The sequence below is a fragment of the Rhamphochromis sp. 'chilingali' genome (assembly GCF_963969265.1).
Source record: "Rhamphochromis sp. 'chilingali' genome assembly, chromosome: 3".
Classification (NCBI taxonomy): Eukaryota; Metazoa; Chordata; class Actinopteri; order Cichliformes; family Cichlidae; genus Rhamphochromis; species Rhamphochromis sp. 'chilingali'.
The window spans coordinates 11,345,227-11,371,667 of NC_137931.1; the positions used below are offsets into that span (position 1 = coordinate 11,345,227).

The 26,441-nt window shown below is 41.5% G+C and overlaps 1 long non-coding RNA gene across 1 annotated transcript; it reads right to left on the reverse strand.

Moving 5' to 3' along the window:
• Positions 1-5,910: 5,910 nt before the first annotated feature.
• On the reverse strand, positions 5,911-22,068 carry LOC308393388. Its single transcript, XR_013970970.1, has 3 exons — positions 21,834-22,068; positions 16,875-16,964; positions 5,911-9,670 (listed from the first exon to the last, which is right to left on the reverse strand). It is a non-coding gene; the product is annotated as an uncharacterized lncRNA (long non-coding RNA).
• Between the last annotated feature and the right edge of the window lie 4,373 nt (positions 22,069-26,441).

Sequence of the window (26,441 nt, forward strand, 5' to 3'; positions counted from 1 at the left end):
GAGGTGAGGAAGGTCCAGGTGTTACTAAAGGACAAGATCAGAGAGGCTAAGGACAATTACAGGAGGAAGCTGGAGTGGAAACTCCAGCAGAACAGCATGAGAGAGGTGTGGAGGGGCATGAAGACCATCACTGGATTCAGGCCAACCAACAGCAGGGGAGCTGAGGGAGGTGAGAATAGAGCCGACGAGTTGAATCTGTTTTTCAATAGATTCGACACCACAGTGTCTGCTCCCACCCCCACAACCTCACCTGCAGTCAGCCTGGAATCCAGAGCCACACCACTGTGCCAGCCTCTCTCTTCACATGTTGCCTCCTGTGAGATTCCTGACACCCCTCCCCCACCCATCACCTTCACTCAATACCAGGTTGAGATGCAAATGAGGAGACTTCACTCAGGCAAGTCTGCTGGACCAGACGGAGTGAGTCCCCTTGTCCTCAAGGCCTGTGCCCCCCAGCTGTGTGGAGTCTTTCATAAACTGTTTATGCTGAGTCTGAGTCTGCAGAGGGTCCCGGTGATGTGGAAGACATCATGCCTCGTCCCTGTACCAAAGACGCCTCGTCCCAGTGGCCCCCAGGATTACAGGCCCGTGGCACTGACCTCCCACATCATGAAGACCCTGGAAAGGCTCATCCTGGACCAGCTGTGACCCATAGTAAGACCACATCTGGATCCCCTTCAGTTCGCTTATCAGCCTCGTCTCGGAACAGAGGACGCCATCATCTACCTGCTCAATCGTGTCTACACCCATCTGGACCAGCCGGCGAGCACTGTGAGGGTCATGTTTTTTGACTTTTCCAGTGCTTTCAACACCATCAGGCCGACCCTCCTGGGTGATAAGTTAGCAGCGATGCAGGTGGATGCTTCTCTGGTGTCCTGGATTGTTGATTACCTGACAGGAAGACCACAATATGTACGTCTCCCACAGTGTGTGTCTGACAAGGTGATTAGCAACACAGGGGCACCACAGGGGACTGTCCTCTCCCCCTTCCTCTTCACCCTCTACACCACAGACTTCAGCCACTGCACAGAGACATGCCATCTTCAGAAGTTTTCTGATGACTCTGCGGTGGTTGGATGCATCAGCAGGGATGATGAGACAGAGTACCGGGCTGTGGTCGACTCCTTTGTCACGTGGTGTGAGCAGAATCATCTGCAGCTCAACGTGGCAAAGACCAAGGAACTGATCGTGGACTTCAGGAAGACCAGGAAACACTTGACCCCTGTTTCAATCCAGGGGGTCAGTGTTGACATTGTGGAGGACTATAAATACCTTGGAGTACACATTGACAATAAACTGGACTGGGCTAAAAACACCACAGCACTTTACAGGAAGGGCCAGAGTCGTCTCTATTTTTTGAGGCGACTGAGGTCCTTCAACATCTGCCAGAAAATGCTGAGGATTTTCTATGAGTCTGTGGTGGCCAGTGCGATCCTCTATGCTGTTGCATGCTGGGGGAGCAGGCTGAGGGTCGCAGATGCCAACAGACTTAATAAACTGATCCGTAAGGCCAGCAATGTTGTGGGGATGGAGCTGGACTCCCTCAAGGTGGTGTCGGAGAGGCGGATGCTGTCCAAGATAAAGACAATGTTGGATAACACCTCCCACCCACTCCATGACATGTTGGTCAGTCACAGGAGCTCGTTCAGTGAGAGACTGAGATTACCGAAAAGCACCACTGAACGACACAGGAAATCATTCCTGCCTGTGGCCATCTCCCTGTACAACGCATCCACTTAACACACTGTTTGCTGCTACAACTACACATGTTTCTTTTCCAAATATTTATTTATAAGTGACTTATGTATGTATGTATGTATATATATGTATATATTGTACTATTCTTAGTTAGCGTATTGTCTGTCTTGTCTTAATGTTGGTTTAAAATGGAGCACTGTAACAAAAAATAATTTCCCCCAGGGATCAATAAAGTATTCTGATTCTGATTCTGATTATGATGCTTAATCGACGTAATCAACCTTAATTTGATGCAGTGTGAAAAAAAATGCACAGAAATAAATTATTTTTCAATATATTAAAATATTAAATAGATTCAACATCTTTCTTCAACAAAATTGCACGCTGCATAGATGGTACCTTCCCAAAGGAAAAAGTACTATAGCTTACTAGGGTATATATATTAGACTTAATAGTCACTATATACAGTAATTGACTTCTATTCCTTTTACATCAAATTAAAACTTTGGGTGTCAGATAATTATTTATTAAAAGCTCGACATTTTAAATGAGAATAAGAAAGAAAAGTATGTCTTTGTGCCCCCTTTTCCCTGTTAATGCCCTATCGGCCCCCCTGGCTAAACTTTGCTAGATCCGCCCCTGCACAGTTACCAGCTGTCAGCTACGTAGAAAAAGATCCTCGAGTAGAAAGTAATATTAAATACATTCTAACAACAGCTGATCAAGCTTAAACGTGCTGCTGTTGTTCAGCCGCTGGTTTCCTCTTTCTGGTGCAAAGTGGGCCAAAAGCAAACTAGAGACACGGACTCGCGACAGAAAAGCCGATCAGCTGATCGTTAAGCAGTTTCATGATTGAAGTAGCAGCAGGAGAGGCAGTCGCTTGTTAAGCTTAACGCAGGAATGCTTTACAAACATTCAGAGATGGACTTACACACTTGCTTTACTTCTCTCGGGGATAACTTTGTCGGAGATGAAATGCCGGGTTGCTAGCGAAGCTCCACATGCTATCCAGACCACCGACAGGTCCCGCATGCCACAGCCGCTCTATCACGTGATGCCTACTGCTCCGACGTGCTAACGTTCTGAGGTGAGTTACGGCGTGTTGCAAGTTTTGTGAGGTGCTTTCGTGATATTTAATGGATCGGATTACATTTTTTATTTTTCTCCGATATCCGATCCAGTAATTTAGGTCAGTATCGGACCGATACCGATACGTAATATCGGATCGGTCCATCTCTAGTAAGATGTATAGAAGTCCATTATTGTATATAGTACTGTTAAGTCTAATATACCCTAGTAAGCTATAGTACTTTTTCCTTTGGGAAGATACCATCTGTGCAGTCTGCAATTCTGTTGAAGAAAGATGTTGAATCTTTTTAATTATTCTTGAAAAAATAAATGATTTCTGGACATTTTTTTTCCAACCTGCACCAAATTAAAGTTGATTACATCGATTAAGAATCATGAGGTGGGGGGTGGTTCCCTATTTTTTTTTTGCTGGGAGTTTACAACCCTATTAGTTAGGTTGCTTAATATTTCTGCTAAGTACTCTTTAAAATACCAGAATAGGAAGGATGGAGTAGGTTTAAGTTTATTAGATTGATCAGTGTTGCTGAACTATGAAATATTTTGGGTGCAGTGTATTTTTTTACATACAGGTATAACAGAATAGCTTTAGTGTTGTTGTTTAACTTGAGTATGAACTTATACAAAATGCAGCAAGATATAAAAAAAAAACAGTTTTATTGATTAAAAAACACACTATATCCGAATCATATCGGTATCGGCAGATATTCAAATTTATAATATCGGTACCAGACATAAAAAAGTGGTATCGTGCCATCTCTACTTTGTAGATAAGGAGAATGGTTTTAAATTCAACATCTGCACTAAATTTAAACATAATGCATCTCATGGCTAAGAGATATGCATGTTCTGAAGTAGTGTGCCATTTAACTGACAAGCTTACTGACATTACAGTTGCCAGCTACGATACTGATCCAGCTCGCATGAGGCAGATCTCTAACAACCAATAATTAAAATTTTGTTCATCACCTTTTATTAGTGATATGAAAAAACTCATCTTCGCTTTTGTTAGCTGTCATGTGCCAAGGTGTTTACACCCCAGGTTGTGGAATTTGTACCCACTTTCACGATCACATCTAATTTGGCAATGAGGATGGTGTGAAATTACGGTGACCTCTTGGTATTTAGAAAATATCAGAGGCCGAGGCTCTGGTTCTCCCCACTATAATTTTCTCTCATTTCCAGGAATATCATCACGCCGATAACCACTAGTCACCATTGAATCACTGTGATGGGTTTTCAAAATCACTATAATCAGACATGTGGTTTTAAAACTGTCACGCCCTGCTCTCTGATCAATTATAAGGACAGAGTCGCCTGATGCACACGTTTCATTTTAAGGTGCATTTACAGCATCGAACACCAACCCTCAACAAATAGTCAGAGAGGGAAAACTCCAAAAAAGGCTTTCATTGAATCAACTGCACTTATTATGGAAATATGCTTCATCTGAACTTTAATCACAACAGACAAGGCCCCTCAGGGAGTGATGACAGATGTCAGCCTTTGATTATAAATGTCAACTCATTGAAAGCACTGTCCCGGCCGGCTGGCCACTCTTAGGCCTTGATTTTTCATTCAGAAACAGGCCAACATTTATTTTCTCATTAGTGGCGTGTAATCACAACGTTAAGCCATGCTGTCACTATGTGGTATTTCAAAATGATTTTTGATTGATGATTCCTGTAATGAAGGTATTCAAGGAAATCATCACACGGAGATGCCTATAAACAGAATTAGTGAAAAGCGGGGGGTCGTTTAATGAACGACATCTCAGCTGATGACACTGAGATTTTGCAGTCAGAAGAAGTGGATACGGAATGTCAAAGACTTTTTGGTGACCTAAAAGGAAAAATAAAAGCAGTCTTCATGTGAAAGGTGGAATTTCTTCAAGTCATTTCCAAGCAAAGAAATACCTGCAAATTCTTGGTGAGGTTTTAGGTTCAATATTTATTCTAAGGTTATTTATCTCATGTTTCTATTTGCTCTGATATCATATCAGGAGGGTTCTTGAGCTGCTTAAGTACTTCCAAACTGCTGCTTGTGTACTGTGATTGTTGCCCTTTCAGTTAGTGTAAGCTCTCCCCATGTGCTCTAGCTGTTTATTTAGAGAGAGAAGAAAAAAAAACTTTTCTTAATCGTGCACTTTTGTTGGGTGGCCTTTTGGATTTCTGCCTCTCAGCATGTGTTTGCCCATTTGATTTGTCAGAGTTGGTGTGTAAACTATCCATTAAACTTTGATATTGTGAAGCTTAACTTCTTAAAGTGAACTGAAATACTGAAACAAATCAAGCACTCTACGTATAGGGTATAATTTAACAAACCTTCAACTAAGGAATTCAAACAGGGAAAAAACAAGGCAGCAAAACAAGAAAAGACGGCATTTCACTTTGTAGATCTGCAGTTCTTCGCTTCACTTCCTGTCTTTGGGTCTAAGTCCCTTCGACCAGTTCGGTGAGCGTATGAAATTGAAGGAAGTGAAAAGTTGAAAAAAACAGCAGGAAATATTTAGCAATGTACTGTGAATGTCATTTAAACATGACTTTGGTACATCTGCATCCAGATGTTCCTGAACATCTTCAACCTCTCCCTGAAGCAGTCAATGGTCCCCACATCCTTCAAGGCGTCCACCATCATTCCCACCCCCAAGAAATCGGTGGTCTCATGTCTAAATGATTACTACACTATTGCACTAACATTAGTCACCATGAAGTGCCTTGAGCAGCTGGTCAGAAGGCACATCTGATCCTCCCTCCATGACTTGCTGGACTCTCTTCAATTTGCCTACAGAAGAAAAAGAATTACAGGCAACCCCATGGCCTTGGCAGCACACAGAGCCCTCACTTATCTGGAAAAATGAAACGCGCACGAACACACACACACACACACACACACACATATATATATTAGGTGTGCAACGATACTCGTATCGATATTGAACCGTTCGATACAGTGCTTTCGGTTCGGTACGCATATGTATCGAACAATACAAAATTTTTAATTTAGTTTATCAACTTTTCTTCTGACGATGCTGTCTGTGTTGAGAGCTCAGTGGATCTGCGTTCGACTACTCCACCTAGGCTGCACTGTCGAGCGCAGATCCACTGAGCTCTCAACACACTACTGAGCGCAGCACAAGCTAGCAAGACAGAAGCTAAGCTCATTGCAACATGGCAAATTGAACCTCCCCCACCCTCATTCAGATGTGGCGTTTGGAACTATTTTGGTCTTCATGTAAAGTATGACCTTGAAGGTAAGCGCGTCATGGACAAAAGTAAAACAGTATGCCGGATGTGCCACGCTATGCTCAATTACATGGGTGGGAACTACTGCGTTAGCGCAGTTTGCTCGTTAACGTGTTGACGCTGTCCAGCCCCACGCACAGGGCGATCCGTGGTAGCTCGTTAACGGAGATTTGCCGTGTTGTGGCGTTAACGTCATTTCAGATTAACGCTGACAGCACTAGTGGGAACACAACGAATATGACTGCACATTTACGGCGACATCATCCTAGTGCAAAGACAAGTGGAAGCAGACAAAAACAACAAGTACGCATGCTACAAACTTTACCCGAGTCATTTAGACAGCCTTTAGCACATGATTCTCCTTATGGGCACCTGATATGTTTAATATGCTTCTGAGAATATAGCCCAGAAGAAGCTATAGTATAGCTTTTATTTTGGAAAGAGACATTTCTCTGTAATAAACTCTTTTCCAAAGATGAGTGATTTCTCGATCAGATAGATTTATTTGTTTATTACTTTGTTGTTTTAGCAACATTAAATTTAAAAACTGTACTTTTGAGTTAAAATATATATTTATAATTTTAATAAATGACAAATTAAAAACGCATAAACATTTTTTTGTATTGAAAAAATATCAAACCGTGACACCAAAGTATCGAACCAAACCGTGAATTTTGTGTATCGTTGCACCCCTAATATATATATATATATATATATATATATATATATATAAACTAGAGGTTACAGAAGCTTTGGGCTGATAAGAAGGCAACAACAACTCAAATAACCACTTGCTATAACCATGGTATGCAGAAGAGCATCTCTGAATACAATGCATGGACTTCGTGGGTATTGTTTCTGACCATGTGTATTCCTTTTTGACCACACAGTACCTGTCTTCTGATGGCTACTTCCTGCAGGATAGGCTCAGATTGTCTCAAACTGGCTTCTTGAAGAAGCTGGGAAGTACAGGGAGTGCAGAATTATTAGGCAAATGAGTATTTTGTCCACATCATCCTCTTCATGCATGTTGTCTTACTCCAAGCTGTATAGGCTCGAAAGCCTACTACCAATTAAGCATATTAGGTGATGTGCATCTCTGTAATGAGAAGGGGTGTGGTCTAATGACATTAACACCCTATATCAGGTGTGCATAATTATTAGGCAACGTCCTTTCCTTTGGCAAAATGGGTCAAAAGAAGGACTTGACAGGCTCAGAAAAGTCAAAAACAGTGAGATATCTTGCAGAGGGATGCAGCAGTCTCAAAATTGCAAAGCTTCTGAAGCGTGATCATCGAACAATCAAGCGTTTCATTCAAAATAGTCAACAGGGTTGCAAGAAGCGTGTGGAAAAACCAAGGCACAAAATAACTGCCCATGAACTGAGAAAAGTCAAGCGTGCAGCTGCCAAGATGCCACTTGCCACCAGTTTGGCCATATTTCAGAGCTGCAACATCACTGGAGTGCCCAAAAGCACAAGGTGTGCAATACTCAGAGACATGGCCAAGGTAAGAAAGGCTGAAAGACGACCATCACTGAACAAGGCACACAAGCTGAAACGTCAAGACTGGGCCAAGAAATATCTCAAGACTGATTTTTCTAAGGTTTTATGGACTGATGAAATGAGAGTGAGTCTTGATGGGCCAGATGGATGGGCCCGTGGCTGGATTGGTAAAGGGCAGAGAGCTCCAGTCCGACTCAGACGCCAGCAAGGTGGAGGTGGAGTACTGGTTTGGGCTGGTATCATCAAAGATGAGCTTGTGGGGCCTTTTCGGGTTGAGGATGGAGTCAAGCTCAACTCCCAGTCCTACTGCCAGTTTCTGGAAGACACCTTCTTCAAGCAGTGGTACAGGAAGAAGTCTGCATCCTTCAAGAAAAACATGATTTTCATGCAGGACAATGCTCCATCACACGCGTCCAAGTACTCCACAGCGTGGCTGGCAAGAAAGGGTATAAAAGAAGAAAAACTAATGACATGGCCACCTTGTTCACCTGATCTGGACCCCATTGAGAACCTGTGGTCCATCATCAAATGTGAGATTTACAAGGAGGGAAAACAGTACAGGGCAGCACGGTGGCACGGTGGTTAGCACTGTTGCCGCACAGCAAGAAGGTCCTGAGTTCAATTCCACCATCAGGCCGGGGTCTTTCTGTGTGGAGTTTGCATGTTCTCCCCGTGTTTGCGTGGGTTCTCTCTGGGTACTCCGGCTTCCTCCCACCGTCCAAAGACATGCAGCTTGTGGGGATAGGTTAATTGATTAATCCAAATTGTCACTAGGTGTGAATGTGCGAGTGAATGTGAGTGTGAATGGTTGTCTGTCCCTGTGTGTTAGCCCTGCGACAGACTGGCGACCTGTCCAGGGTGTACCCCGCCTTTCGCCCTATGACAGCTGGGATAGGCTCCAGCGCCCCCCGCGACCCTGAAAAGGATAAGCGGAAGCGAATGGATGGATGGATGGAAAACAGTACACCTCTCTGAACAGTGTCTGGGAGGCTGTGGTTGCTGCTGCACGCAATGTTGATGGTGAACAGATCAAAACACTGACAGAATCCATGGATGGCAGGCTTTTGAGTGTCCTTGCAAAGAAAGGTGGCTATATTGGTCGCTGATTTGTTTTTGTTTTGTTTTTGAATGTCAGAAATGTATATTTGTGAATGTGGAGATGTTATATTGGTGTCACTGGTAAAAATAAATAATTGAAATGGGTATATATTTGTTTTTTGTTAAGTTGCCTAATAATTATGCACAGTATTAGTCACCTGCACACACAGATATCCTCCTAAAGTAGCTAAAACTAAAAACAAACTAAAAACTACTTCCAAAAACATTCAGCTTTGATATTAATGAGTTTTTTGGGTTCATTGAGAACATGGTTGTTGTTCAATAATAAAATTATTCCTCAAAAATACAACTTGCCTAATAATTCTGCACTCCCTATATATAGGCAGAGTGTATCCATGACTTCTGTATTCCAGCAGTGTGACACCTTTTATGCATTATTAGCTGTTCCTGCTGTGCAGCATTGATAGAAGATCCTCTGCATGGCCTTCCTTTCTTCTGTTCTCCAGATGTATTTTAGGAAACGAGATATCCTTTGACATAGCAAACCAAAATGGATTTCTGGTTCACAGGCAGGACAGAGGGCAAATGAGATGAGAACGTACAAATTAAAGAAAATAGAAAAGGCAGAGAAAGCCCTCCCCCCCCAAAAAAAAAAAAAAATAAAAACGGGGGCTTACTGTAGAGACAGTGACATGTACGGGTTGCAAATACAAAAGGCCCCGCTGGCACATTTTGGTGTCTTTCGTTTTGCGGTGTGATGGCATGCAAAAAAATGTTTGTGAAACATGTGTGACCTTGAGGGTAGGGTTTACTGCCACATTGCCTTGGGAGAAAAGTATTATTGTCACTCCCCAATCCTTGAAATGATGTGGGTGTTTCTGTGGGATGTTAGGACAGTGCCTAAATCGCAAACATCATGGCAGCACATATTATATCATACATAAAATTCAGTTAGGTGTAGCTTGAGTTGCTGTCACTCACCCAGACTGCCCTTTCCAAGATTTTCCTGTCACTCCAAATAAATCCCTGCCTGTAGCTCCTGATTTGTTTTTAGGGGTGAGCACGAAATGGAGCAGAACTAGGAAAACCAAGAGGAAGCAAAATGAAATGGCGTACTAGAGATGTGTAAAACAGCCGGTATTTGTATCTGTATTTGTATTTGTATTTGTTGAGGGGGGAAAAACATTTGTATTCGAGTAAAATTTAAAATTAATTAATGCTATAGTGTAAGTATTCTTTAATTATATCCATTATAATAATTATCGATATGCAATATTAGTTGATGTTTTTGCATAAATCCAGCAATGAATATGTAACAAGGAACCTCATTGAAAAGAAAATAACAGAAACTCCATTGACTCATCCATGGTTAAATCAACAACTGATAAAGTACTATTGTGAACAGTATGAACCCCACCACCAGCCGTCCTTGTTGGAGGACACTGAAGAGACAGCAAAACTGACTTGCAGGAGCAGAACATGGCTGTGATGATGAATCGGTGCTGGTGGGGGGTTAGCAGACAGTACCAAGAGAGGATGCTTTAAGTTCATGTGATTATGCATAGCAGTTGTTGACAGATGTTTGATATTTCTGCCTCTGCTGATTTGACTTTTGCAGACATTACATATTACTTTGGTTTCATCTGCACTGACTGTAAAAAGCTTCCACACAGAAATTGATCACGTTGTTTTGGCTGGTGGAGGACCAAGATGTGGCTCAGCAGCAGCAACACTCTATTTGGTTGCCCAAATCCATGTGGGGAGTTTCAGCTAAGTTAATGAGTGACGGGAAGCTCTGCTAAGGTTAACTAGCCTATAGCCTATATCTTGCTGTCTGCCAAAGACACAGTAACTTAAATGTACCATATAACTCCCACAAGGGCATACAATTCGGCACAACTACACAAGCATTAAGATTCAACAAATACAACTAATGGTCATACGAACAGTGACATTCATGTAGTCTATTAAAACCTTGGGACTAGAAGCTAAAGGACAGTCTTAATGATATTTATCAGTGTACTTATAATGCAGGGCTCATAAGTCTGCCAACTGGAGTTGGATCTTTTTCAGAAGATCTTTTTTTTTCAGATTTGAATAGCTCCTCAATATCACTTTGAAGACTAATGAGAAAAACTACATTCATCAACCCATTTAAGTTAATCACTTTGGCCATCCAAACACAGTACATACTTAAAGCGTTATTGGTTAGAATAGAATAGAATAAAACTATTTTGGTGCTACAGAGCTCTTACAGCAAGGGAAAATAAAATATAAAAGGAGGATACAATGTGGTCCTATATACATAAGCAAAATGTACAAGGATATGTATCAAATCTACAGAGCTACGAATATTTGATACATAGAAAGAATCACATATCCTTGTACATATGTACAGGGAGATGTATCTCCAAAAGTTGATTCTGTTCATCTGGACATAGCGTTTTGTGGGAGAAATGTTTCGTCACTCATTCAAGTGACTTCTTCAGTCTCAGCTGACTGCAGGTTTCCCCAATCTTATAAACAGCACATTTGCATAATGACTGAAACCAGCCCACTGAAGGAACAATGGGCTGGGAGGTCAGTTCCTTAATCTTAATTATGCAAATTCTCATGACCATTGATCAACAACCACTGACCAAAACCCACTGATCAAAGACCACTGAGTACCATTCACAGAGAGTTGGGGAATGGCTGCAATCACAGCATTGTAAGATGGCGAAAGATGTACCCTTAGGCCCCCTCCTCAATTCAGAGATGGTCTTTCCCTTTTCACATAAATGGCCTCCTTGACTCCGAGCTCAAATCAGTGTTCCTCCCTGTCCAAGATGTGTACATCCTCATCACTGAAAGAGTGTCCGCTGGCCTGTAGGTGTAAATAGACTGCAGAGTCCTGGCCTGACGAGGTAGCTCTTCTGTGTTGTGCCATCCGCTTCGCCAGAGGTTGTTTGGTTTCCCCGATGTATAAATCCTGGCAATCCTCCTGGCACTTAACAGCGTACACTATGTTACTCTGTTTGTGTTGGGGGACCCGATTCTTGGGGTGGACCAGTTTTTGGCGCAGCGTGTTTTAGGGTTTAAAAGCCACAGAGACCCGGTGTTTAGAAAAAATGAGTCTCAACTGCTCCGATACTCCTGACACATATGGGATGACTACAGGTTTTTGCTTGGGCAGCGGTTGTCTTTCTCTCCTGGATTGGCTGGAGCTTTTTTTAGTTGCCTTTCCAGCTTTGACAAAAGTCGAGCTGGGATAACCACATTTAATTCAATTCAATTCAATTTATTTATATAGCGCCAAATCACAACAAAAGTCGCCTCAAGGCACTTCATAGATACAGAGAAAAACCCAACAATCATATGACCCCCTATGAGCAAGCAAGGCGACAGTGGGAAGGAAAAACTCCCTTTTAACAGGAAGAAGCCGGCAGAACCAGGCTCAGGGAGGGGCGGCCATCTGCTGCGACCGGTTGGGGTGAGAGAAGGAAGACAGGATAAAGACATGCTGTGGAAGAGAGACAGAGATTAATAACGGATATGATTCAATGCAGAGAGGTCTATTAACACATAGTGAGTGAGAAAGGTGACTGGAAAGGAAAAACTCAATGCATCATGGGAATCCCTGGCAGCCTACGTCTATTGCAGCATAACTAAGGGAGGATTCAGGGTCACCTGGTCCAGCCCTAACTATATGTTTTAGCAAAAAGGAAAGTTTTAAGCCTAATCTTGAAAGTAGAGATAGTGTCTGTCTCCCGAAACCAAACAGGAAGCTGGTTCCACAGAAGAGGGGCCTGAAAACTGAAGGCTCTCCCTCCCATTCTACTTTTAAATACTCTAGGAACAACAAGTAGGCCTGCAGTGTGAGAGCGAAGTGCTCTAATAGGGTGATATGGTACTACAAGGTCATTAAGATAAGATGGGGCCTGGTTATTTAAGGCCTTGTATGTGAGGAGTAGGATTTTGAATTCAATTCTGGATTTAACAGGGAGCCAATGAAGGGAAGCCAAAACAGGAAAAATATGCTCTCTATTTCTAGTCCCTGTCAGTACTCTTGCTGCAGCATTTTGGATTAGCTGAAGGCTTTTCAGTGAGTTTTTTGGACATCCTGATAATAATGAATTGCAGTAGTCCAGCCTAGAAGTAATAAATGCATGAACTAGTTTTTCAGCGTCACTCTGAGACAGGATATTTCTAACTTTAGAGATGTTGTGAAAATGGAAGAAAGCAGTCTTACATATTTGTTTAATATGTGCGTTGAAGGACATATCCTGGTCAAAAATGACTCCAAGGTTCCTCACAGCGTTACTGGAGGCCAAGGTAATGCCATCCAGAGTAAGCATCTGGTTAGATACCATATTTCTAAGATTTTCAGGGCCGAGTATAATAACCTCAGTTTTATCTGAATTAAGAAGCAGAAAGTTAGCGGCAATCCAGGTCTTTATGTGTTTAAGACATCCCTGCAGTTTAACTAATTGGTGTGTGTTATCTGGCTTCATAGATAAAGCTGGGTGTCATCTGAATAGCAGTGAAAATTTATGCTATGTCTTCTAATGATGCTGCCTAGGAGAAGCATGTATAGTGTAAACAGAATTGGTCCTAGCATCAAACCCTGTGGAACACCATAATTAACCTCAGTGTGTGAAGAGGACTCTCCATTTACATGCACAAATTGGAGTCTATTAGATAGATATGATACAAACCACTGCAGCGCAGTACCCGTAATACCTACAGCATGCTCTAATCGCTCTGATAGGATATTATGGTCAACAGTATCGAATGCTGCACTAAAGTCTAGCAGGACAAGCAGAGAGATGAGTCCACTGTCAGAGGCCATAAGAAGATCATTTGTAACCTTCACTAAAGCTGTTTCTGTGCTGTGATGAGCTCTGAAACCTGACTGAAACTCTTCTAATAAGCCATTCCTCTGCAGATGATGTGTTAGCTGTTTGACAACTACTCTTTCAAGGATTTTTGATATGAAAGGAAGGTTGGAGATTGGCCTATAATTAGCTAAGACTGCTGGGTCTAGAGATGGCTTTTTGAGTAAAGGTTTAACTACAGCCAGCTTGAAGGCCTGTGGTACATAGCCGATTATTAGAGATAAGTTGATCATATTTAAGATCGAAGAATTAATTAATGGCAGGACTTCTTTGAGCAGTTTTGTAGGAATGGGGTCTAAAAGACACGTTGATGGTTTGGAGGAAGTAATTATTGAAGTTAACTCAGAAAGATTAATTGGAGAAAAAGAGTCTAACTTGACATCAATGGTACTAAGAGTAGCTGTAGATAATATTGCATCTGTGGGATGATTATTGGTATTTTTTTCTCTAATGATAAAAATTTTATTTGTGAAGAAGTTCATGAAGTCATTACTAGTTAACGTTAAAGGGATGGTTGGCTCAAAAGAGCTCTGACTTTTTGTCAGCCTGGCTACAGTGCTGAAGAGAAACCTGGGGTTGTTCTTATTTTCTTCAATCAGTGACGAATAGTAAGATGTTCTGGCTTTGCAGAGGGCTTTGTTATAAAGCAGCAAACTATTTCTCCAGGCTAAATGATGATCCTCTAAATTTGTGACACGCCATTTCCTCTCCAGCTTATGAGTCATCTGCTTTAGGCTACGTGTTTGAGGATTATACCACGGAGTCAGGTACTTCTGATTTGAGGCCTTAGTTTTCACAGGAGCTACAGTATCCAGAGTCGTACGTAGTGAGGAGGTAAAATTATTAACAAGATAATCGACCTCTGTTGGAGTAGCATTCAGATAGCTGCTCTGCTCTATGTTGGTATAGGGCATTGAAGATGATAACAGTGGGTGGATTATATTCTTAAACTTAGTTACAGTGCTTTCAGAAAGACATCTACTTTGATAAAGTCTACTCTCCACTGCTGTGTAATCAATTATTGTAAATGTAAATGTTATCAGGAAATGATCAGACAGGAGAGGGTTTTCAGGAAACACTGTTAAATGTTCAGTTTTTATGCCATATGTTAACACAAGATCTAGAGTGTGATTAAAGTGGTGGGTGGGTTCTTTTACATTTTGAGAGAAGCCAATTGAGTCTAATAACAGATTAAATGCCATGTTGAGGCTGTCATTTTTAGCATCTACATGGATGTTAAAATCACCCACAATAATTATTTCATCTGAGCTGAGAACTAAATCACATAAAAAGTCTGAGAAATCAGACAGAAACTCTGTGTAAGGCCCAGGTGGACGATAGATGATAGCTAGTAAGACTGGTTTCTGAGTTTTACAGCTGGGGTGGACAATGTTAAGCATCAGGCTTTCAAATGAATTAAAAGTCTGTCTTGGTCTTTCGTTAATTAATAGGCTGGTGTGAAAAATTGCTGCCACACTGCCCCCTCGGCCTGTGCTTCGAGATTTCTGGTAGTTAGAATGACTCGGGGGTGTTGATTCATTTAAACTAACATAATCATCCTGGTGCAACCAGGTTTCTGTAAGGCAGAGTAAATCGATTTGTTGATCAATTATTAAGTCATGTACTAACAGAGACTTGGAGGCGAGAGACCTAATATTTAATAATCCACATTTCACTGTTTTACTCTTTGGTTCAGATATGGATACTGTATTGTTCTTTATTTATGATTGTTTATGTTTAAGTTGTTTATTGCTGGTTTTTAGTTTGTTTTTTGTCTTTTTGGGAGCTGACACAGTCTCTGTGGAGATGGGTTTTTGGGGGGGTAGCAGGAGGAGAGAAGCTGCAGAGAGGCGTGTAAGACTGCAACTCTGCTTCCTGGTCCCAACTCTGGATAGTCATATTTTGGGGGGGTTTAATAAATTTGTCCATATTTCTAGAAATGAGAGCTGCTCCATCCAAAGTGGGATGGATGCCGTTTCTCCTAACAAAACCAGGTTTCCTCCAGAACGTTTGCCAATTATCTATGAAGCCCACATCGTTTCTGGGACACCACTCAGACAGCCAGCAATTTAAGGAGAACATGCGGCTAAACATGTCACTCCTGGTCTGATTGGAGTGACATGTTGGTAAAAGGCCCTGATTTACTCAGGGCCTTTTTGATGTGCTGTTCTTCTGCCTCCCTGGCCGCTGTGTCAGTGGGGATGGTGTTCGCTCTGTGTTGTAGCGTCCTAATGACACCCATTTTGTACTCCAGTGGATGATGAGAGTCAAACCTTAAATACTGATCCGTATGTGTAGGTTTATGGTACACGTCAGTCTTTAGATGTCCCCCATTACCGATGGAAATCTCACAGTCTAAGAAGGCTAACCTGCCACTTTTCATATCCTCCCTGGTGAATTTGATGTGTCGATTCACTGAGTTAATGTGATCCGTGAATTGTGATACGTCCTGAGATTTGATTTTCACCCAGGTGTCATCCACATATCTGAACCAATGGCTTGGTGGTGTTCCAGGGTACGATAGCAAAGCCCTCTTTTCCACTTCTTCCATGTACAAATTGGCCACGATGGGTGAGACTGGGGAGCCCATGGCACACCCATGTTTCTGCCTGTAGAACTGACCCTTGTATATGAAGTAGGTGGAATGAAGACACAGTTCCAAAAGCAAACACACTTGGTCAATGCTGAGAGTGGTCCTGTTGCTGAGGTTTGTGTCATCCTGTAATCTCTTACGGACTACCTCCAACGCTTCCGTGACTGGGATGCAAGTGAAGAGAGATGTAACGTCGTACGAGACCATGGTTTCATCTGCCTCCATAATGACATCTCTCACCTTCTCCAGGGTGTTCTGGATGTGGTGTTCAGAGCTGCCCACCAGCAGGTTGAGGATCGAAGCCAGAAACTTGGAGATGTTATAGGTGACAGAGTTGATCATGCAGACAATCAGTTTTAAAGGTGCACCCTGTTTATGTATTTTTGGTAAACCATACAGACTTGGTGTAGACTCCACTGGGTACAGCCTGTGATATGAGGTCCGGTCAATAGCCTTGTCTTGTTCTAACTGCTTCAGACAGTTGGTAGGTTTGTAGCTTGAACCTATTTGCTGGAACGTTGAACACAATATAATTACACAACAAAAGCATTGAACACCAAGTAGGCAAAGTTCTTCATGTTACTCATGCATGAGGGAGACCTGCCTGGAGTCAAGTGTCGTTCCACCACTTGACCTCCGTCAGACTCTCAGCCAGGTTCCCCATAGCACTCCTTTTATTGTGGTCACATGAATATGCATAGGGTCATTAACATACGACGTCTACATACAAACAAAGAGTACCTTGCCTGTGTGTGTGTGTGTGTGTGTGTGTGTGTGTGTGTGTGTGTGTGTGCTCCAATGAGTCAACTCACCAAACCTGGATTCCTGTCTTAAAGAAAAAGGTTAGCTAGATCCTGTCCCAGGCAACATCAGGGTGTCTCCTCCGGAGTAGCGCCGTAACCCTGCAATAAAAGATGTTAGCGTGTTTTGCATATTAAGTTTGCTTAACACCTGGCTCTGCCAGGAGCCTGCATACACACCATCATGGCCTGGAAAACAAGATCTGGAAGTAAAATCAAACTTCGCACTTGTAAACAATTGTATCATAAGAGTAATAAGCATTCAACATCAGCAAGACAAGTGTCATGTGCAGGTTTTCTCAAATTAGTAAAGTACAACTATTACCATAATTTGCCTCAGACATGGATCATCCCATGTACTCAGTCAACATTAATGTAATCGGTGACTTCCCTTAAGCAAAGTCACTCCACTCATATATTACTATGGGCTCAAAAGTGGCCAGCTAATGAGCACCATATTAAACTATTCCATAAACACTGCATCTCTCATTTGTTTTTCTCATGTCACTTGTCCGCTTCTGCTGAATCCTCTACATGCACTCTTAGAAAAACAAACATTAGCAATACACGTTGACCGTGGTCAGACGGTGGTCAGACGCAGGTCGACAGGTTCCAGAGGTGCCATAAAAAGACCATAAAGTTAGCCATCCATAGCTGTGGAAAGAAGTGACACTAGTTTTCAACACAGGAAATTCCTCATATGTTTTTCACATTGCCAAAGTAACCTTCACATTTCCCCATCAACACAGTGCAACAGCATCACCACTCATAACCTATAAACACAGTTTCTTCACACATAAACCCAGAAATCCTGTAGTAGGAAAAAACATCAACCAGTTGTCCTGGTATAAATCACATCATCAATTCACATGAAGAACTGTAATGCTGTAGAAAAGAAAATGCAAATGTTAGCGCTGCACAGATGTATACACACTTTCTCACAGTTTCCTCTGTGAGCAACACAAGGTAGTGAATAACACCCCTGGTAAATGCACAGACACAGAAAGTGGCACTTAAAAGGTTAAATCATCACGCAACCTCGAATGTTGCTGTCATCTTTCTGCTCCTGTAAAAGGAAACACACATAAATTTATCTGCACCTTTGTCAGGTGGGGGTTAACTTCGCACAGTCGTGTTACATCAGTAAAGTCTTGTCAGCTTTTGTCAGCTTTTACCAATCAGGTTTTTTTTTTTCACTCATTCATTCATACATTCATTCTTTCTTTGCTGATAGGGGAATCGATTGTCACATTACGTTTCCACTCTCAGCAAAATGACATCATTTCAAAAAGAAAAAGAAGAACTTTAGCTCGGATTAAATCGCTGAATCCTTTTTGGACAGGAACTTACTTTCTAATTGTCCCAAATAAGTGGCTTTCTCCAGAGCCCATTTTAATGTGGAGAAACTCACTTGTAACAATTTTCTCGACGACGTGTCATACAGCGCTTTCTGTTCTAATCGTGCAGATCTGCTCAAACGAAATTATTGAACAAAACTTTCAGTGCACTGTGAAAGTATCAAAATAAAAGCCCTTGTTAAGTCATGACACAAGCTCCTCATCTCAGGAGGGTAAATCATACCATTAGCATGGTTTATCATACCATCATACTAATTGGCAGGCTCAACTTCACAACAAAAGAAAAATCATCAGCTAGATTCACTCCAAACCAACCATCAGCTGCACAACACACAACATAAGCCTAATATGTTTTATTAGCTATGAGTTTAATCCCCAGGTCTGTGCTCTTCACTCATTTAGGCCACAGATTTTATTCAGTTTTCCTATTTCCCTTCATCATAAAACATGAGACATGCTGTCATGCACTTCACAAAAGAAGTTTGTTCTGACGTATTCAGAGTTGTGTATCTAGGTACAGGATTCACTCGCACATCAAAACAGGAAACTCAGTGTTTTACAGTCTCCACTCAACACACAACAAACTCCAACACATCCCATTCACTCGTGATAGAATTCAGTTACCTTTCATTAATCAAAGAACAATCAACTAATTTGCATATCAGCTATTAACCCACTAAGATGACAGGACAACAGAAATGCATGTTCAAAATGTTAGCACAAAAATAGAATTTCCCTCATACAGTAAATCACTTGTGCTGCATCAATCAAGCAGCAAGCATCTCCCAATTTACTATATCAACAACTAAATTTATTGTCTGATCACTGGTTGGTCAAACCAGAATCTTTTTTCCCACAAAAATTAAACTGTTGTCCTGCAACCTAGAGAGTCAGTTTTTTGCATTGGATAAATTTAGTATTTGATAACAAGTGTCTGTTAAATTGACACTATTTTAACACTGATGAGAGATAACAAGCTGATCTTCATTGCATGTGTGTTTGTGTTATTAGGCAGGTTTAATCAATGTCTGTGGAGCTGCATCTCCAGCAGGGCATGTTCTTAAAGCTGCCTTTCCTACACACTTCTCTGCTATTATTTGATCATTTCTTAACTAATGTGCTATGAGTCCACTGGTCTTTGCATCACACGAGGTGACTTGGACAAGATTGGACAGACTCACATGCTTAAGATGTTGTCTAATTTTCATGAGCTCTCTTGTGTTTGGAAGTGTTAGTAGGGTTAATGCATGTTCTGCTTGTGTGTGTGATTTTGTATATGTTTCTTTTTTGCAGTGTTTCAGACTCCTTCTCAATTTTCCAACTTAAGCAGTCAGTTTTCTTTTCCCCAGGTTTGCTAACCCAAATTTTGATTTCCCACATTAAATAACAAAATTCCTATGTGATCTCACCACTCCTCTCACTCTGTTGTCCTCTCCCACTTCAACAGTCCAACAGCCAGCAGTTCTCCTTCAGCTCCGTCCTGTGTTTCTCTGTCTCTTCTTGCCATTTTACTCCAAAGGTGGCAAATGTCAAACTTCAACAATCTCCTCAGTTCTCCTCAAACGTTTTCTTCACATGCACAGTGAAGTTGCAGCTTATTGGAAACACAGTGCCATTCATCCGATCAGGCAGGATGATGGGTTTGCTCTTCTTCTCTGATGCTGTTTGTCCACATTGCTGCTGCTTGCTGGGACTCTTGCTCAGGACTTTGCTGCTGTCTCTTTTTCTGCCATGTTATTGCTCTTTGGAGCTGCATTCCTTGTCTTCAGGGAGGAATGAGAGCTCGCTTGTGAGGTTGAGAGACACATGGTGCTGTAAATAAGTTAGCCAGAAACTTGGCCTGCATTTTTCCAATGATGTTAAACTATAACTTTCTTCCGACCGCTGCATGTGGAAAATTGATTCAGGTCTGCTTTTCACCTGAAAGTGACAAACTAAGACATGTTCATTATTATCATCACTGCTTAATCAACACACATCTCTCTGTGTTTTTGTGAACAGTCCTTTCTTAAAAGCAGAAAATGAGATTGTAGTTGTTCTTGGCTGATCAACACAAAACCTTTTTCCTATGATTAATTTTCATCTACAATGTAAATTTTGTCTCTTTTTCACTCTTTTGTTGCTTTTTTTTTTCTTTACAATAGCTGGTGACCTGCAGAATCACCACTCTCACAATCAAAGGCAATTACTTTTAGACAGCGCACAAAGACACTGTGACATCAGACACATTCACACTCACTTTTTCATCTGCATAAATAAATCATATGGCTGGTGATATGTGCCATGGTGATCCATAGGCATGATCACAAGTTTATTTAATTATTTTCAAACCAACAAAACAAATAAACAAAAACATGATGCTGATGCTATGAACACTCTACACACATGAGTCAAGATGCAGGAAAACTGCTCACGGAAACGCTGCACACTCCAGTTATCACAGTTATCATAGTTCTGTTTCCCTCTCTTTGAGGAGTTCTCAGACAGCTCTCGATCTGATAATGTGTAGCTTGCTCATCAGCTCAGAAGAGACCGCAACGCAACCTCACACAGTGGTTGCGTGCTTTGCCCACAGTGGCAAAGACCTGCACTTTCATATTCAATTCAGCTTCTCCATCATGTACTTTTAGATGTTTCATACAAGGTTCAGCATATTAGTTGTTTTCACAGGTGTGCTCTATAGCTCAACAATGGCTCATAATAAGACGACAGTCTTTCACACAGGTCAAGTGCCTCTATGCACTTCATTAGTTTAAATATTTGCCTATATCACTTCACCTCATATGTCATTGTACTGAATTTGAGCAACCCTAAGCTCAATGCAGATTACTTTTAACAACTATCCACCCCAATTAAATCTATGGTCTGGAGCACAGGCTGTTGTCGAACAGGGCAAGCTAAAGAATAAACATTTTGTGTCAGCAAGGGGTGGGGGAAAGCCATTCACCAGAGCATATCTTAAGTGCTGCTGATGTGGACTGGCCTTCTCCACACGCTCTTCAAGGCTGGTGTGTTTTCTGAAAACTTCTAACATTTGAATCTCTTCCATTTATAAGCCTGTGATTAACCGCACGGCTCAGGTCCGCGTGAAACCCGCGCGACCGTGCTCGCGTGAACCCGCGCAGCTAAGGAGCCGTCGCTCACTTTTATTTAAATACTTTGCGCTGCCAGGAGCAAAGTCCAGCATAAACGTCTGTCACCCTCTGACTCACTCTTGGTTGCTTAGGAACCCATGATAACAACAACAGCCGGTGTCACAGACCACGTGTTCTGCTCCGCACCCACTCACACAAACACACTCAAACACAACAACAACAACAACACAAAATAGGCCTATTGTCCAGCACAATCTGGACCCCGCGGAACTTCTCAATTCCCCACAAAGTGGCGGACCCCACAAAGCGGTCTACATTTCTCCCCACTAAGACGGCAAACCAAAAAAGTTCGAACTGCGCAACTCTGCGACTTAATGCTTCTGTACAAAAAAACCCCACTGAGCGGCTTTGTACATCGCCCCACTAAGACGGCGAATTTTAGCCCCACTGAGCGGCCACGGACAACGCCCCACTGAGCGGCGAAGACGTACAGTTATAGAGTTGGACTCTAAACTTACTCGGTGTTGCTTAGCGTGTAGTATAGCCTCGGATCCCGCCGATCGCCATTCATCAAGGAGAGAAAACAGACAGCTAATCCACAGGCCCGATGACAAATTCTCACGTCTCGGGACTTTACTACAGGAACTTCCTGGCTGACGTCAGTCTTTCAGCGTGCCTCTTCTCCCCTCGGTGAATGTCGACTCCAGGGCTCCGGCTCTCGAAGGACCAATTAATGATAGGTTTGTAGCTTGAACCTATTCGCTGGAACATTGAAGACAATATAATTACACAGCAAAAGCATTGAACACCAAGTAGGCAAAGTTCTTCATGTTACTCATGCATGAGGGAGACCTGCCTGGAGTCAAGTGTCGTTCCACCACTTGACCTCCGTCAGACTCTCAGCCAGGTTCCCCATAGCACTCCTTTTATTGTGGTCACATGAATATGCATAGGGTCATTAACATACGATGTCTACATACAAACAAAGAGTACCTTGCCTGTGTGTGTGTGTGTGTGTGTGTGTGTGTGTGTGTGTGGGTGGGTGGGTGTGTGTGTGTGTGGGTGGGTGGGTGGGTGGGTGTGTGTGTGGGTGTGTGTGTGTGTGGTCAGAGTGTGACCCCATAAACGACTTCCCTTAACCTGCTGGTCTGGAAAATCCAACAGTTCATCTAAACAAAAAGCACTTAGACTAGAACAGACGTAGCTACGTTAATCCTACCGTAAAACAATAAGACAAGGTACAACCTCTCTCATGCTCCTAGAGTGCTCTCTAATGCACACAAAGTTTGCAGACTATTAAGGATCAAACCTCTACCAATCTAAAACTAATTATAAAACTCTAAGCATACATAAGTAAATATTTCTAAGCATAAATGACAATCAACAATACAAAACCTAACATTCCCCCCTTTTTTGACCTTTATGCTAGAAAAGTTCCCATTTATGATCACCTCATGTCTTACAGTTTCAATGCAAACATTTTTATACACAGCATATGTCAAATCACCCTAAATTACTGTAAAAGTACACAGTTTGACAAATGTATTAGCAGTTATCCCATTCCTCATTGATCTCATCCAATGGCAAACTGCATCCTACGAGCAAACAAATGAATTGTTGATTTAATAGTTAAAATAAGAAAGTAACATTTTCAAAAACATCCCAGCTCTGCGGTGATCACTCATCATCTGTGCAGAGTGGTTTTAGTTCGGCAGGGCGTCATGAATGTCTCTTCCAGTTGTTTCCATCACTGTCCATAGGACCAGAGTCCAAATGTATGTAGAATAGACATTCAAACATACCAGTTGGTTTTGTTGTTTGTCAACATGGGTCTCAGCTATCTCCAAAGCTGCAGACCTCTTCAGCACTCTAGTTTTATGGCCTCTACCAACCCCCATTACCACCTCAGAGTGTGACCCCATAAACGACTTCCCTTAACCTGCTGGTCTGGAAAATCCAACAGTTCATCTAAACAAAAAGCACTTAGACTAGAACAGACGTAGCTACGTTAATCCTACCGTAAAACAATAAGACAAGGTACGACCTCTCTCATGCTCCTAGAGTGCTCTGGAATGCACACAAAGTTTGCAGACTATTAAGGATCAAACCTCTACCAATCTAAAACTAATTATAAAACTCTAAGCATACATAAGTAAATATTTCTAAGCATAAATGATAATAAACAATACAAAACCTAACAACCCTTTTCCTGTAGCCACTTCCTGGGTCTCGTTTCAGGGGCTCATAAGTATTTTCATCACTGATTAGTTCCTTCAGTGGGCTGGTTTCAGTCATTATGCAAATGTACTGTTTATAAGATTGGGGAAACCTGCAGTCAGCTGAGACTGAAGAAGTCACTTGGATGAGTGACGAAACGTTGAAGATTTACTTTCCTGGATGATTGAGAATGCATCAAGACAGGGATATGTAACTCTGTCTTTTTTTCAAAATCAACAGAATGACCAGTCTGAGTACTTTCTGCTTTTTTGTGTGTTGGTATGGTAATGGCCATCAGCAAAGAAGAGAAAGAAGAACATGTGGGAAGTACAGTATGATCAGTGTGACAGGCTCATTCTGATGTGAATGAGGTAGGCCAAATCCAGTCTGAGCCAAGTGATATCTTATTCAGCATGTTTGAGCTCCTCCCCCTGCTGTCTGGTTACTCACATTCATTAAAAAAAGAGAAAGAAAGAAAAAAAGAAGAAGAAAAAGAGCTGCAGGCAAACCTTTACCACCCATGCTGTGTAGATAAAGGCCGTGTGATCAGACTAATCCTTGGCATTGGAAATTAATGCTGTATTCATGCCTACATAGTGCATTCACATCACAAACATGCAATAAAATGTTTAATCTGTGATATTAAGCAATTAGAGTGCATGATAATTCACCATTCAGCATTTCTTCTGCAATGTCTGAAATTGGATTAATATATCAATAAGTACAGGTTTCTTGTCAGATTTAATTGACATATATCAGGTGTCATTATCATCATATAGAATGCCAGAATCATGTCAGGTGTTTAATATTCGCGTACGTTAAAACATGAATCCCAGCTGTGTTACTGTTTGATGCTGACTGGATATCTGGGTCTTAAACCCCTGTCTTTGGTCTCTCATGTCAGTTGTACTTAGGATCTAGGAATGTCTTATTGAGCAGTCATTGCAAGTTCTCTCCAGTCATGTAACACAATCACTTCAGTCTGAAGTTCTGTGTACACATATGTCTTGTTTTAAACAGCTTAAGTAGGGTATCCCGCTGGTTCATTTCTCCCTCCCGTTGTTTTGCAGAGAAAATGTTGCATTTATTTGATTGCAAAGGGGAACAAAATGCCTGCTTTCTCTTTCAGGGCTGGGAAAATGGTGAGCTTGTGCATGATTAGGGTACTACTCATGTTCACTCATGGTAAAACGAGAGTACACTCAAAGTTTTTCATGTCAGGGGAAATAAAATCACTTGGTCCTTACCAGGTGTTAAAAATGTTTATATGTAACTCAGATAAACTAAAACACACGGAAAATTACATGTCATTTTTTTTATTTAATCAAACCTGAGCCAAAATGCAAGAAGGATTTTGGCTTCTTGATTTTGTGAAAAACTAAACACATCCATGCTGCTTCCATAAAAATTATAAGGGGAACCAACAGCCAGGTGCTGAATCTGATTAACTGATAATAAGCTAGTGTGAGAAAAGCAGAGGTTTTGACAGTTTGCAGGTCCGAAGCATTCACATGTGAGTAAACAATTCCACACTGGCAGCAATCTTAGAGAAGCAGTTGTTGTTGCCCATCTACCAGGCAAGTGTTATAAGGTCCAAACAATGTGAAGTCCTTCATTCCATGATGAGAAAACAACAATATTCACAAGTGGAAAACATTAAAGATAATTGCCAGTCTTCTCAGAGTGGCTATCCCAAGAAATTCACCCCAAGGTCAGACTCTGCAAATCTCACTGAAATTGTGAAAAACCCAAGAGCTCCCTCTCAGAATCCATACAGGCCTCAGTTAACACATTAAATATTAAAAATCCTGAAAGTACAATAGACTAAGACAATAGAAAAAGACTGAACAAGTATGGAAGGGTTGCCAGGTGAAAGCAACTTCTCCACAAAACGAACATGGCAGCACGGTGTAGGTTTGCAAAGATGTATTTTAACAAGACTTCTGGAACACTGTCCTTTGGACAGATGAGACCAAATTGAGACATTTGGCCATAATGCACCATTTTTGGTAAAGTCGTAAAGATTTGCTCTTTTCAGCCCCTGGACATGGGTATTGTGCTGACTGCAAAGTCCTCTAGCATTCTGGTTTGGGTATGAGGCCATCTGTCAGGGAGCTAACACTTGACCTAAACTGTAATCTACAACATAATGACTGGAAAAGAAAATTGAGACTCGGGAATTGCGAATAGAGCCATGCAAAAACAAATGCCCACAAATATCAGTGAACAGAAGCAACATTGTAAAGAAGAGTGGGCTAAAATTTGCTGCATTGCTTGAGTTAATAGCTATGTAGTGAAAAAGAAATACTTGAGTAAATCCATATCATCAAGTGATGCTAAACCCCAACCAGCTAAATTGATATTAGGAAAACGAGAGGGTGCTTAAAATTAGACCTGATTACTGAAAGGGAAAACGTGTAAGGATTAACAAAAGTTATCGTTAACAGTTATCATTTTGTTGTTTGAAATAACTGCACTTATAATTTTCATCTTATTTGTGTACAACATGTATCAGTTGAAGCAAAGTAAAAATGAAGAAACTGATAAGCTATGAGTGTTTTCTTTTTTCCCCTATTCTGGAAAGTTTTATTCTCAAGGGCAGTTAAACAGTGAACCTCCTAAATGATTATTTTCCTATGGAAGAACTTGACAAGCTAGAACGACTACAAAAAACTAGCCCACAGGCCTTGCCTTCAAGGTTGAGTCAATTCTACAGTTCTACCATTTTGAATTAGACTATTAAGACTGCAAAGGATTTGATTTGAAAGATTGTCCTTTAGTTCTTAATATTTTGACTTGTATTATATACAGGCTAAACACAATTATCATGCAAGTAATGACTTTTCACTACCACAGTATACCTTTTCTTAAAGGCCATTATGATAGCATTTTCATCAGCTGCCTTTATG